Source organism: Micromys minutus (genome assembly GCF_963924665.1).
Source record: "Micromys minutus genome assembly, chromosome: 18".
NCBI lineage: Eukaryota > Metazoa > Chordata > Mammalia > Rodentia > Muridae > Micromys > Micromys minutus.
This window is the reverse complement of record NC_137953.1, coordinates 16,309,397-16,314,890: the sequence shown is the minus strand read 5'-3', so window position 1 is coordinate 16,314,890 and position 5,494 is coordinate 16,309,397. Positions and strand designations below refer to the sequence as shown.

At 41.4% G+C, this 5,494-nt stretch overlaps 1 pseudogene across 1 annotated transcript; it reads right to left on the bottom strand.

Annotated features, from left to right (window-relative positions):
- Positions 1-3,799: 3,799 nt before the first annotated feature.
- On the bottom strand, positions 3,800-5,098 carry LOC308432246 (adenosylhomocysteinase-like; annotated as a pseudogene). The gene has a single exon. The product of its transcript is annotated as an adenosylhomocysteinase-like (transcript).
- Positions 5,099-5,494: the final 396 nt, after the last annotated feature.

Sequence of the window (5,494 nt, the reverse complement as noted above, 5' to 3'; positions counted from 1 at the left end):
CACACACACACACACACATATATATATATATCAAATAATAGATTTCTATGGCTGTTTACTACACCCTTAATTTTAGTTTTCCATTTCAAAACTCAGTCCTCAACTTCTTTTAGAATTTTCCTTTCCCTTCACAGACCAACAGTTTTTTTTCCCTGATTTCTCAGATTCAACAACTAATCCATATTAACCACACAACTTTGCAGGTTACCTTAAGCAATACAATATTTTTCCAGCTCCATCCACTTAGCTAGAAGTCTTATAATTTCCTATTTTCTTTATTTCTACATAAGGAAATGTTTTTTATACAATGAATAAAATAAAGCTACATTAATCATAGAAACCTTGATGCAACTAAAGATAATATTATTTGAAATAAGTGAATATCATCCCTTGAGGTCCCAGCTTTGGCATCTCTCACAGGGTGCCCAGACATCTCCAATACAGAACCTTAGAGAGGACAGGGAAAAGTCTGGAGTGGGTTGGATCAGCGATCTACCTCTTTCTTATCAGGCATCAGATGCTGATGCACACCAGGCAAAGAGTGGGCAAAGTGGATTCTGGGACAAATAGGGATCACATCACTCTAATCCTATTGGGAATGTTTTATTACCTGTATACTGGGACTCTAAGAAACTTTGGGAGTGAAATGCAATCTGGGTGCTAAATGCATTTTACTGTCCCAGGCTGCTCTAATTGCATGAAGAATTCCAGGTGCTGTGCTATTTCACTATCTATGACCATCTGGTGGGGGTCTTTGGCTTACATGCTCAGAAGCAGGCCAGAAAACGTTTGAACATGATCCATGCCTCTTTCTCTGTTGGCATAACCACTGTGACCCACAATCTATGTTCACACCTAACACTCTCCTATGCTATCACCTGTGCACTACCTATGCGTCCCATGATCTTTCCCTATTCAACTCCAATGGTCATTTTTAACATTTTGCATTCGACAACCCACTCATATTAAGCACACAATTCTAAAGTTTACCCTACCCAATACAATCTCCTCTCAGCTACATCAATTTACATTAAATTGTATAATTTCCCTTTCATTTATATATTAATTACTTTATATCTTATATTAATTCAATTATGTGATATCAAAATGAGAGCTTCCAAAGGGATATACTCATTAGTATTTATTAGAGTCTATATATTTACACATAACCATATTGTTTTTCTCTGACATTAATTAGAAATTAAACATTTTAAAGGAACAAACTTTTACATGTTTGGGTGTCATGGTTTCAGAGGACACTAAGCAGAATAACAGAATATTGTTAATGATATAGACAGAAAGGCTAAATGAAATTGCATAGTGGGGCACTGAATAAAAGTCTATTTCCTAAAAGCAGGGAGTGACAACAAGGAACTCTTCAGGAAAGAAAAGTTCAAGGGAGAGTATTGGGGCTTATTTCTAACAACTGGAAGGTTTCCAACAGAAGCTTTCAGCCAAGCTTTCTGACTGCAAAGAAAAGAGTGGGGAACAGGATGTTTCTTGTACCTTATAAACAGTACCTTTGTATGCTATTTTATTTACAAGGTGAGAGCGTCCATCTTCAATGTTTCTGTAGGCCACTTGCCATCTCCACAAGAGTAGGAGAGATGCTGTAAATATGCCACTAGATTCAAGCATCACATTTTTTCCACCAAAGAGATTATTCAGAAAGATAAGAAATGGGAGAGTGTAAGACACATAGGACAAACTAACCTCAAGAATGATATAGGCATGCTACAAAAATCAGCAAATATCTATAAATATTGTTTTGTCTCTATTATTGACAAATTTAATACTATATAGCATTCTTTAAAAATACTTACACATTTTGATTTTATATATCTCAGAAAATAACGTTTTCTAAGATTTACTGATCATATTTATGTATCTTGGGAGCATAGACTTAAGAAACCTTAAACTTGAGTTCATGATTTTACTGAATTAAATCCTTAATATGTCAATATGAGAGGGTGGGTGTTTTTGTATTTCTTTAGCTTTAAGAGGAATGCACGTTGATTTTCATAGCCCTTCCAAGCATATTATAATACAAAAGTCCCTGCGATGTCTCAGAAAGCTATAGCTCTGCATGTGATGCCTAGTAACTAATCTGAAATTTCACAGTGATGTCCTCTTTGTCCAGTGTTAAAAGAAGACAACATTTTACCTATTTTTTCCCTCACAAACACAATCTTACCTGTGCTTGGCTCTTCTCAGATATCTACATATATCTGTAAATTGCACATTTTTTAATTGAACAAGTCTATTTTGAAAACAAAGATAAATGTAGAGATTTTAACCATTTTTGCATAAAAGTGTATGAATACATTTTTGTCAGTACTTAATTTTTTAAAGGTTTGATAGTATGCATTAGAATCTTACTAGTTACAACGAGCATAAAGTACATGAAAAACAAGATGTAACCTGCAATTAGTCAAAGTTTTCTTGGTGTGTAAAGATTAAGCATAATGGTTTTTCTTTCTTTCTTTTTTTTTTTTTTTTAGCCGTTGTTTTTTCTTCAACTTTACACAGTTTGTGAGTTGTTTCTGGGGTGTTCTGAGCTTTATGGGGTTAGTATCCAATTATCAGTGACTACATATTATGTATGTTGTTTTGTTACTGGGTTATCTCACTCAGGATGATATTCTTTAGATGCATCCATTTTCTTAAGAATTTTATAAAGTCATTGTTTCTGATAGCTGAGCAGTACTCCATTGTGTAAATATACCACAATTTTTGTATCCATTCATGTACTGAAGGACATCTGGGTTCTTTCCAGCTTCTGGCTTTATAAATAGAGCTGCTATGAACATTGTGTTGCATGTGTCCTTGTTGTATGTTGGAGTGTCTCTGGGGTATATGCACAGAAGTGGTATAACTGGGTCTTCAGGTACTAAGATGTCCAATTTTCTTAGGAATCACCACACTGATTTTTAGAGTGGTTGTACCAGTTTACAACCCAACTAACAGTGGAGAAGTGTTCCTCTTTCTCCACATCCTTGCCTGCATCTGTTGTCATCTGAGTTTTGGATCTTGGCCAATCTGACTGGTATGAGGTGGAATCTCAGGGTTTTTTTTTTTTTTTTTTTTTTTTTTAAGGCACTAGAACCTGTATTTTACCCACTTTCCTTTGTTAACGTGTAAATAGTATATAAACATTATAGAACAAATTAATGTTTATGATTCAGGCTTGTGATAGGAACCATCAATTATACAGCAGTGACAGGCGTTTTCCTGTTTGTGTTTCCAGCCCCTTTCAGTCTCTGTCACGTGTCTTTTCTTGGTAAATCTATCCTAACCCTGTGAAACAGGGACCAAAAGTACCAACTCGTACTATGAGGTTTAAGAGACGACCCAACAGTGAAAGGGCCAAGCTCTCAGGAGCCTTCAGTGCTTCCTATGCTTTGGTAGTCAGAGCTCCTTCTTGGGTCCTGGGCTGAGAAACCAGCAGATCTGTAAACCAAGCTCAGAAATCTAAAGACCAAGTGAGGATCTGGAGAGTAAGGTGTGCGGGTTTGTGACCACCACTAGCAACATCCTGCCTCAGGACTTCCAGGACTTCTGAGCTCACATTCTCTGTGGATGCCCCCAGGTACCTCTCTGTACCACTCCCTGCCCCGCCACACAGGGAACAGTATGAGGGATACACCAGAAAGATATACAAGAAAGACCAGCCACAGTGGAGGGGGTGAGGGGAAAACACTGTCAGAGCAACTGCAAAGTTGGTGACATGTGTTCTTGGGATCGAGAGGTAGTGTCCTGAACAAGATGGCAGCTGGAAGGTGAAGGGCAGTCCCAGCTCTCAGTAGCGGTAGTGATCGGGTTTGAAGGGGCCATTGATGGGCATGCCCAGGTACTGAGCCTGCTTCTCAGTCAGCTTGGTCAGCTTCACATTCAGCTTGCCTAGGTGGGCTTCAGCCACTGCCTCATCCAGCTTCTTAGGCAGAAAGTGAACCCCAACGGGGTATTTATCTGGGTGGGTCCACAGCTCAATCTGTGCCGTCACCTGGTTCGTGAAGGAGTTGCTCATCACAAAGCTGGGGTGGCCCATGGCACAACCCAGGTTGACCAGACGGCCTTCAGCCAGCAAGATGATGCGGTGTCCATTCTTTAGCTAGTAGCGGTCCACCTGGGGCCTGATGTTCACCTTCTCCACGGCGTTCTCACTGAGCCACTTCACATCGATCTCCACATCAAAGTGTCTGACGTTACAAACAATGGCATCATCCTTCATCTGTTCAAAGTGCCTGCCAAGGATGATATCAACACAGCTTGTGGTGGTGACAAAGATGTTGCCCTCCTTACAGGCCTCATTCATGGCGGTTACCTCATAGCCCTCCATGGCAGCCTGCAGTGTATTGATGGGGTCAATCTCGGTGTTGATGACTTGAGCCCCAAAACCCCTCAGGGCCTGGGCACAACCCTTGCCCACCTCACCATAACCTGCTACCACTGCCACCTTGCCCACAATCATCACATCTGTGGCCCGTTTGATGCCATCTACGAGGGACTTCCGGCAGCCATAGAGGTTGTCAAACTTGCTCTTGGTGACGGAATAGTTTTCATTGATGGCAGGCACCTTCAGTATCCCATTGGCCATCATCTCGTAGAGGTTGTGGACCCCAGTCATGGTCTCCTCAGAGACACCTCGGATGCCTGACAGGAGCTGTGGGTATTTGGTGTGGATGAGGTTAGTAAGGTCACCACCATCATGCAAAATCATGTTGAGGGGTCCATCCTTGAAGTGCAGTGTCTGCTCAATTCACCACAGGTACTCCTCATCTGTCTCGCTCTTCCAGGCAAACACTGGAATGCCAGCCTTGGCAATGGCAGCTGCTGCATGGTCCTGGGTAGAGAAGATGTTGCAGCTGGACCACCGCACCTCAGCCCCCAGGGCCACGAGAGTCTCGATGAGGACAGCAATCTCCACAGCCATGTGCAGGCAACCAGCAATGTGAGCACACTTCAGTGGCTTGGAGGCCGAGTACATCTCCCGCATGCGCATCAAACCTGGCATCTCATTCTCAGCTATGTCCAGGGACTTCCGTCCCCAGGCAGCCAGTCCGATGTCCGCAAATTTGTAGGGCAGTTTTTTGGACATGTTGGCGACGCTTCCGCTAGGAGTGATAAACTCAGTGAAGTGGGCAGGGGGGCATGGGGCAGAGTCTCAGGGTTGTTTTGATTTGCATTTCCCTGATAGCTAATGATTTTGAGCACTTCCTTAGATGCTTCTCAGCCCTTTGTTATTCCTCAATTGAGAATTTTTTGTTTAGCTCTGTACACCATTTTCTAATAGGGTTGTTTGGTTCTCTGGTGTCTAACTTCTTGAGTTCTTTGTATATCTTGGATATTAGGCCTTTATCTGATGTGGTGTTGGTAAAGATCTGTTCCCATTCTGTTGGCTGCTGTTTTGTTTTCTTGACAGTGTCCTTAGCTTTACAGAAACTTTGCAATTTCCTTAAGTCCCATTTGTCAATCTTTGACCTTAGAGCATGAG